Below are 10,000 nucleotides of genomic sequence, written 5' to 3' on the forward strand. Positions count from 1 at the left end.
CGGGCAGTGGACATGAACCAGCTAGCATCTGCCACTGTCAAGATAAGGAAACTTGTCGTATAAGTCACATTAGACAAAACCTATTGCAACAATCCTTTCTAGGATGAACTGAAATGAAAATTCAACTTTCTCTGATGGTCTTGGTTGACAATTGGGTTACAAAACCACAGATTACAACAATGCCTTCAGAAGATAACAAGCCGAATACAAAGGGAGACCTCCAGCAATGACTGCCAGGACAGCAGTCGAGCCATTTTACCTCTAGTAATCACCTGCATGAAAGGAAGACTGGCGATAAGCTCATAAGATATGTCAGGCATTTGTTGTGAGTACTCACCTTGTCATAGTGAGCAATAATTAAGCTTATGGCAGCTGTAAAAAATGTTGGCAGGAAGTTGCCATTTGCCTCAGTCTCATCGTCCAAACAATTCTTCAGGTTGTCATCTTTTGACACAGCACTTAACGTATTCCCTTGCAGAAAATGGCATGCAAGGTCAAAGTAATAAGGTGTTAGGGAAAGGTAGGTGTACAACTGGAACTCTATTATCTTTTGCAGCATTATCGCTGGTGTCGTTGACTAAGTTTCCTATCCAGCACAGGCCATGGTCACACGGAGCAACTAAATGGCCCCAAGCATCTATGAAAAGGTCGTGTTTCAGTATCAGATTTCTTCATTTCTAGGACTTATATTTTTACCAATCACAGAGACAGCCTTTGGAATTGTGTCACGAATTTCCACTGAATTTTCCAGCTCTGTCAGAAGTGCATGCAGCTGGTTGCTGATAATTTGCACTGTAAATCTCTGGAAGAAATCGGTTTCATTGTTCAAATTACAATTAAAGGGACAGTGTCATGCGATGGCATTTGCAGTATTTTCACACTCACATATTGTAACAGACGTTAATTTTTTTGCTTTTCTGTTTAAGTCTAGACTAAATACGGCTTTAGAAAAGCACTAAAATTCATATTATCAATTATGGATGATTTGGAGTCCAAGAAATAAAATCAAACACAAATATGATGCCATGTTTGTTTTCTGTGCGACAAACCAGACATATTATCAAGATTAACATGCCATTTCAAAGCTGAAAGAGAGTGTATCTATTTCCAAGAGACGACTTTAAAGTCGAAAGGCAATAAGCAGTGAAAAAATTCAGCCTTGTTTTACACACACCTCGCGGTTTTTAATTTGTGCAACAAATAAACAACCAGAGCATCCAGTTCCTCTCATCTAAATGCAGCTTTTTCTTCAAAATATTCGAAGAGACATTTTAGAGCGAAGATAGTAAATATGTTATCAACAAACGATGATGTTGTGGTCTCTGACATTTAAGGGACTCGCTGGAAATGAAATACGAAGGTGGACTTCGATCCTTGGAAATAGTGAAACAGCTTGCACTTACACCATACCTTGAATTTCTCATGAATTCATGTCTTGAAAAGTTTCTCTTCATTGTAGATTCTGTACTGGTATTTTGACTGCTCTTCTTTTACTTTCTTGAGGAGACTGAATCACTATTTATCCGGTTCCAGCTCGATAGTAGTCTCCTTCGCAGCCGTTATCAGGGTCGTCACGCAGCGCTCCTCCCAACTAACGGCTGCTCACGAGAGAGACACATTCCTTTCCCTTTGTTTTTGAGAACCAATAGAATGCACATTATTGTTATCGGCTATGCTAATCTGGCGTCGCGTAAACAACCAAATAAAATCCTCCTTCAATGAGATCGATTTCTCCCTGCGTACTTGCGTCGCTCAGACTTACGCAGGATATTCCTACCTGTCGTAAGCGTTCGGTTTGATCCTTAATCAAGGAAAGCAAAGGTGAAACAACAATCACAATGTGGCCAGACTCGCCAGTGAAGCCGTCAAATACCATAGGTAGAGCTTGAAAATTGACATTTTCCAAAGCCAGTTGGTAAACTAACAAATACGTCCTTTTTCTTCAGCACTGCAGATATGATCGCTTCTTTTTGATGCTTGTTTAACTTGCTAAACTTGAATTGTTCACACACTTTTGAAAAAGAAGGAGATAGATTCACCATGTTTTCTTTCAAGTAATGGAGAGGGACTTGGACCAGGTTTCCAGAATATGGAAGCCTGTTTCTTACTGGTCAATTATAGGGAAAGGAATGTGTCTCTCTTGTGAGCAGCCGTTAGTATGGAGAAGCGTTGCGTGACGACCCTAATAACAGCTGCGAAGGAGACTAGCTCGATAGCCGCCACGACTTGATATGGTAACATATGTTCAAAACCTCTTCCAAACAACAAAATTAAAGAAAAAAGGAGCAAAGAACTTTAATGAAAATATAGTGAATTTGTTTCTGAACGCCACAGGATATTTGGTTCACTAAAGTGACCATGGATGGCTTTGATTGTGTGAGGTATTCACACCCTACACATTCCTTTGAAAAAGTTGGCACACTTTTTCAAAAATTCTGGCAGCTGTGACGCATGCACCACCGGTGACACTGCTCCTTTAAGAACTCAGACAAAGTGCTCCACTTTATTCCTTGGCATGGTGCCTTTGGGATAGAATGATTCCCTTTGAAAAACATAATGCATAATGAACACAGCAACCAATCCTATCCCTGTCAAGCCCAGGAAAATCTGGAGTGAGCAAAGAAACTGAATTTGAGACTGGGAAAAACGTCCCCACCACGGTCAACCCTTTAGACTCTCAGCATTTGTCAAGTCTGCGATTGCAGCGATTTTCTCCAAGTCTCTGAATTGTTACATACATACATACTTAATTGACCACTCCCAATAGGGGCTTTTCAGGCCCAATGAAACACAACGAAACAATGGAACAAAACAACAACAACTGTTAAGAATCACAACTGGCTGGAGGTAAACCAGTTGGCTATTTACAAGTTACAAGTTACAAGGTCCGCAAATTACCGACGGCACTACATTGGATATCCATAGTACCGTAGTTACAATTCCAGAAAATCTTCAGCTTACCGACTCAGAGAAATCTGTTCTCAGTAAGGGCCTAAATTTTGTCCCTATTACCAAACGCACCAACAAATTTTCTATTAAGCAAGATGTTGAAAAATTCCTTCGCTGCATTCAGTTAAAAGCCTTTTTTCATGACCAAGAGGATAATTCGGACACTTCTAAAAAAAATTTTTTTGAAACACTTCAAATTCGCAAATCTAAATAGACTCCCCCAGAGGGGCAATTTGCCTTTTTAGATTTTTTCACCAAAAATGCCGTCGCGACATTCACAAACTTTAATTTAATTGTAACACTAAATTTTCCAACCTTTCCTCGGAAGAGTGGGCGGCGGTTAAAAATCTTAGTAAATGCAATGACATAGTTGTCAAATCGGCTGACAAAGGCGGCGCGGTAGTTGTTTGGCGGTCCGACCTTTACCAAAAAGAAGCTTTGTGGCACTTTCTGACACCTCGTTTTATGCCAAAATCCAGAAAGATCTCACTTCCAAAAATCAAAAACTTGTCAAAGACACCATTCAGAATCTCATAGTTAATCAAGAATTACCAGACACTGCCACTAATCTCATCATCAACACCCCTAGAAATTCGTGCATTTACTTCTTGCCTAAAATTCACAAACCGAACAACCCAGGTCGCTCTATCGTTTGTGCCTGTAGTTGCCCCACCGATCTCATTTTGAGCTACTGAGACAGGATTATGACGCCTATCGTCAGTACACACGCACACGCACCGTGATTTCAATTTCTCCCACCAAGACAAACTTATTTTCACCATGGATATTACATCTCTATACACAGTCATTCCCAATTGCGAAGGTCTTCAAGCAGTTAAACACTTTTTCAATCAACGCACTGTCAAAGAACCAAGCTCGGAAATGCTCCTCCGCCTTGCTGAACTAGTTTTAACACTTATCTGTTTTTCATTCGCTGGCAACTATTACAAACAAATTAATGGTGTAGCGATGGGCACAAGAATGGGACCTAGCTATGCCAATCTTTTTGTAGGATATGTTGAACACCAATTTTTTAATCTGTACAACGGCCCCAAACCTGAACTCTACGGCCGCTACATTGACGACCACATTGGCGCTATTTCATCCAGCAGAGGAGAACTCGGTCATCCCGCTCTTAAAGATACCTGGGAAATTTCGGAAACTTCATTGGCTTTCCTAGATATCAAAGTTTCTATTAGTGGCAACAGGCTATGTACCAGTGTGCACTACAAACCTACAGATTCTCACAGTTAATTGTTGTATTCATCGTCACATCCATCACATGTCAAGAACTCCATTCCTTATTCTCAATTTCTTAGACTTCAACGTCTATGTAGTCATGACTCCGATTTTTCTAGCAAATCAGAGGAGATTTGCCAGTTCTTTGAAAAACATGGCTATCCTGTCTCTGTGGTGCCATCATTGCGCCCAACAATTTGATCGACAGTCATCACTACAAACGTCACAAAAAGATAAGAATGACAGAATTCCATTCACCCTCACTTTCCATCCTCATAATCACGCAGTAAAAAGTATCATTCTTAATAATTTTAAATTACTCCAAAATGATCCCGAGACTGGCAGAATCTTTTCGCAACCTCCACTTATTTCATTCAAACACGACAAAAAGGTAGCCAACATTTTAGTTAGAAGCGCGCTCAAAACTAATGAGCAACCCGGCACTTTCAAATGTGCGCGTTCACGATGCAAAACTTGTCTTTTCATTGTTAACACCAGCAAGATATTGGGACCTAAGCGATCTGTTAAGATCACCGATCGTTTCACATGTACCTCCGCAAATGTCATTTATTGCATAACCTGTACGTTATGCAATAAATTATACATTGGCGAGACAGGTAGACGACTAGGTGACCGATTCCGCGAACACCTTCACCATGTTGAGAAGAATGTCAAGGATGCATCTAAGCCAGTCGCTTTTCATTTTAATCTCCCTAACCACTCCAAAAAACACATGGCTATCTGTGGCCTACATCTAGGTATGAGGGGAAGCCGCAAGAATCTGGAACAAAAATTCATCTTCCAAATCAGCACCCTTAATCCTCACGGTATTAACAAACGCTTTTCATTTAAGTAATATATTCCTATTTTTTACGTTGCCATGTTACCACCAATAGCGTAGCTCCTACTCTACTATAAAAACTACACGTAACCCACAATTCCTCGATTCGCTCTGACGAGTGGCTAACGCTCGAAACATCAGCTTTTAGAATCTCTGTACAGTGGCCAATTTACATTATCAACTCCGTTGATAAAACCAAATTGTTGTATACTACTTCCCCACTGACGCTGCACCACAGTTTCTTTAGAAACTATCCCCTTCATTTATTTACAAGTGCAGCTGGGGAGTTGAACCAGGGACTACCAGGATCAAATTCAAAGCAAGCGCCTTAACCTCTGGACCACACTGTTAACAATGTTGTAGAAATAAAACACACTTTGTGCCATGTGACACACTAACGAACACTAGAACGAGAAATACACATGTACTAATGCTCTGTTTATGGTATCTTAGTTGCAGGCGACATGGTATGGTATGCAGTGAGTTGTGAGCTCAAGAGTGCAAGTATCTTGATGAATGGCTATGTGGTAGTCAGTGGGCACTTTCCATTTAACCAAAAATTTTGCAGCAGGGACAAACGCTACGGAAATTCAGTGGGAAAAGTTCCAGAAAATCCAGAAATTGTTGAATTTCCGAAAAGCAAACCATTCAAAGGACAATTCCGGAAATTCAGAGATAAAAAAAAATGGAAAAGAAATTTCTATGAAAAAGGTTTCCAAAATTTGGGTATACCTGAGGAGGTTGTCTTCTATTTTGGAAATTTTGTACATGTTCTATATAGTGCTACTTCTTTTGGCCGCGATCACAGCGAGTTGGACAGACTAAGCAAAGATGACGGCGACGCATGCATTTCAAAATTGATCAATGCTTTACACTTCCCTCACAGTTAAATTCGTCAAGAAAACGTTCTAATAAGCAATATTCCCCGATGGTGTACTTGTTTGTTTTATAAAAACTCACAATGTCAACGTATCAGACTACTGTTTGCTTCTATATTTGTGATTCAAACCTTGAGGTCATTTGAAAATTCCAAGGAAGCACATGTGCAGCTTATCGTTTTCCGTGAAGGGGGTAGTTTCGAAAGGAACTGTGGTGCTGCGTCGGTGGGGAAGTAGTATATTGGATTAGCTCTGACGAAGGGCTAACGCTCGAAACGTCAGCTTTTAGGATCTTTGTACGGTGGCCAATTTGCATTATCAACTCCGTTGATAAAACCAAATTTATCGTTTTCCACACTGGTACAGTCATCCGGAAAATTATTTTCCATTCGCTGCAGGAATTTTTTTGGAAATCACACAGGAAGTTTTGGTGGTAACCAGTCATGAGTCCTGCCAACACCAGCATTAAGAGGCGAAAGGTACAATTTGAAAGTGGTTGGAACTGAGATCCTTTTTTCATACTGTAGCAGCCATTTCCGATCACAATTCCGTACGCAGACATGTTACTCTGACTAGGCAACCCTTGAATTGGAACGTGCACTGATCTGCGGAAAGTATGTCCAGTCAGTACCAAGAGGCATACAAAGGAACCACCTGCAAAAGAACCTTGAAAACAACTGTAAAAACAAAGATGTGTATTTTTAGCCCACCACCTTTAATGCAAGGATAGGTTAGTGCGCGACATGTGCCTGGTTGTGGGATTCACAATCAATCCTGCCAGTACTGCAAATGTATATTTGCCAGCTTTTTATTTAACATGGAGAATGCAGCCGGTTAACATGTTAATGAGACTTTGGATTTGTTTTGACTTTTGTTTTCAAATGTTATGTATGTGTTCTGTCATCATGTCAAGAGTGAAATGAGAGCGAATAAATATGTAACATTCACCGTGATTGATCGACAAAGTTATCACAAGAAAAACATTTTGTTTGCTGTTCGCAAGGATGATGATGTATTCCACGTTGAGACAACTCGGTAACCCTTGACTTGGTTAACTGATAACACAACTTCTCTAAACTTTGTCACAAGTGCCACCTGGGCCAAGCGCTTTATGGCCATGTAATTTCTGATTTCCAAACTGTATACATTTCTTACCCATCTTTCCTGTCACTGCTTATATTTCTTGTAGTGCCTTTTTTTACGCTTTTTTATTTATATTTGTTTTTTTTGTTTGTTTATTGTTAATACATGCCTTGCACGATTTCGTTTTTTAATTTGGGGAGGGGATGAGCTGGGAAGGGGGTGGGCTGGAGGAAAAATTGCAAGTTGGGTTAAAAATAATTTCTGACTCTGTTTTAGGTAAATTTTTTTTAGAGACCTTCTGTCCTTTTGAAAAGTTCAGAAATTTGAAGATGCTCTTCCCATACTTTGAACCTGAAAGGGCTTATTATGGACCAAAAAGTGACCCCTTTACAAATTGTCATGATTTAGGTGGGATGAGCCTGCAATTATCGCTCCATGTTGGAGATACGGTTTTAAAGTAGACTAGCTGTATTCTTTCAGGGAGTAGGAAAATGGAACATACATTTGTAAACCGTTTGACTGATGGTTTGACCATTAAAGGGCGATACAGTTTTCTCTCGAAGGAAATCTTTGTTTGTGTGAAATTAGCCATCGACTTATGCCTTAAATACACATTTCAAAGGAATAATTTGTCAATTTCGTGCAACTAAATGAAGTCTATAGTTATTTAGTACAACCACCTACTCGTTAAAGAAGTATGAAGTTCCTACCTTGTAAATCTTTGTTGATAATAACGTGGCAAAACATTATATGTTTATAACATATAATTTTAATGAAAATATGCATCACCTACAAAGGCAAAGAAATATTTGTAAAAGGGCTTGGCTTGCCTTAGAATTAACAATTTATTTTGTGATCTTGTTCTCTGCCACTACAGACGTGGCTCACTCACAATGCTGCAAATGAAATTCATGGTATGGAAAGAGTGTAACTAGTAATAAAGGGTATACTCACTGGTACAGAAGCTTGTACATGTAGTTGTACTGCTAAAAAAAATGTGTCTATTGAAAGGCCTGCAGGTTAAAACTGGTATTTCAAATCTAACCTAAATTAGGGCCATGCAGACAAAAATGCTACCGGATACATTAAATATGCACAAGCTAAATATGGTTGCAAATTTAGGCCAAAATACGTTAAAGGGAAAGTACGGTCTAGAAAAAGTTCTCTGAATCGAAAGTTCTTTACCTGTATTGCCATATTTGACCACTCATTTGGACTAAATGTGTTAAAATAGCCACCAATAACGCTTCAAAAATGGGCAGATTTAAATTGAAATCCGTCATCTTTGGTTTTGTGTATGCAAACGAGGCTATGACGTAGCAATAGTCAAGGATTTCTCCAGTTGACTAAATGTAGTTGATGAAAAGAAGAAAAACACAGGCGAGGAGGGCAATACTTTGTAGACTTGAATCTTAATCCAGAGGCTAAATTGTTTTGATATTGGCTCCACCTCTGAACAGATTTACCTCATGGTCGTTAAGCAGGGTTTTATATGTGAGTTATATGCAGGAGTTTTACAAAGCAAAAGAGAGCTTGCGCTCAGTGCTATCCCGCTCTCATCGCTGGGAAATAAATGCCTGGAAATCAAGTTTAATCTGTCTACCGTGGCTTTCTCCGGGATCCCTGTTACAACTTCAAAACAAATGATCGATTTATATATTTCCATCAAATGGTAAGAGTAAATCATTTCAGTACTTTCTATACTACTAACAAAATTTAACCACAGTTCAAGTTGCGTTTATTAGCGCATAACAGTGAAAATCGTCTACATATGGCTTGATTCAGTTTTCTTGTCCAATATAATAATATTTTGGACTATTTGACTGAGATCTCCATATGAAGCAAATGTAACCAAGACCAATTGCAATATTCATATACCTGAAGATCCCGCTTGAAGTCCTCCTTGGTAAAATGACAGACCCAAACAGACAATATAGCAGTCAGGTTTTCACGTTTGAGGAATCCATCCACGTTTTATTTTCGCCAGCCAACATTTCTTAAAATTTTAATTTTTTGGTGTAAACTTCGGTTTTTTTCTTATATGTGTTCTCAAGTTTCTAGTTTCATCCCCCTCAAAGTCTTACACCCAAACAGCGGCAATTGTTGATATGAAAAAGCCTTGCTACATGTATTGAGCAATATCTAAGTTTCGTTGGCTTATTCTAAATTAAACGCTTCCCCGTCTGAAAGCAAACAAATACGTTTGCTGAAGCATTGAAGACGGCTGTCGCTGGAGGAAGAAAGTAAAAAAGGTACGTTTGTTGAATATTTCTTTGTCACATGTTCAAGGTTTTTATCTTGTTTACATTTGCGCTGCCTGATTTTTTCCGCCTTTGTTTGATTGACTAGAAAATCTTTAAGTATTAAGTGACTTGAACCTCTGTAGCACTTATGGCTTACATGGGCCACTACCAATTGAACCACAATACCGTTTACCACATTTGAATTTCTTGAAGCAGAAAGGTCACAAGAATGACAAAGTGATTGGGGATCCAAGAACTTGGTAAGGTCGAACACGTTTGTTGACCATTGCTACGTCATAACACGTCATATCCAAGATGGCACTCTCCAAGTCACGAAAGAGGCAACTTCAAAGTGCTCTTGTCACAGGGAACAGGGAACTGGGCAAAACAGCAATTATTTTCGAATTCCTGGGGAAAGGTTTTCGTAATGTAGAGAAACTTTTTCTAGACAGTACTTTCCCTTTAATTTGTAGAGGTTACCTCTTTCTTCGCACATTTGAAAGCAGTCTTTCACTGGGTGTGCATAATTTTCAGTTCGTCTTATGGCTTCCATGAATTTCATAAATTCATCTCGAGCATCCTCCAATTTTTCCTTGAAAGACCAGTGCAGATTTCTTTCCATTATTTCACACTCTATCTCGTGACAGTAAAAGGCGGAGGACACCATCTTTCTATCCAGTGTGTTAACTGCATTGTCCGCTGCGGAAACTGTGGGAGGCCTGGGAACAAATTTTGTTACTGAGGGCTTCTGGGATTGTTTGGGTGGA

This window comes from Montipora foliosa, unplaced genomic scaffold (genome assembly GCF_036669935.1).
Source record: "Montipora foliosa isolate CH-2021 unplaced genomic scaffold, ASM3666993v2 scaffold_412, whole genome shotgun sequence".
In the NCBI taxonomy this organism is placed as follows: domain Eukaryota; kingdom Metazoa; phylum Cnidaria; class Anthozoa; order Scleractinia; family Acroporidae; genus Montipora; species Montipora foliosa.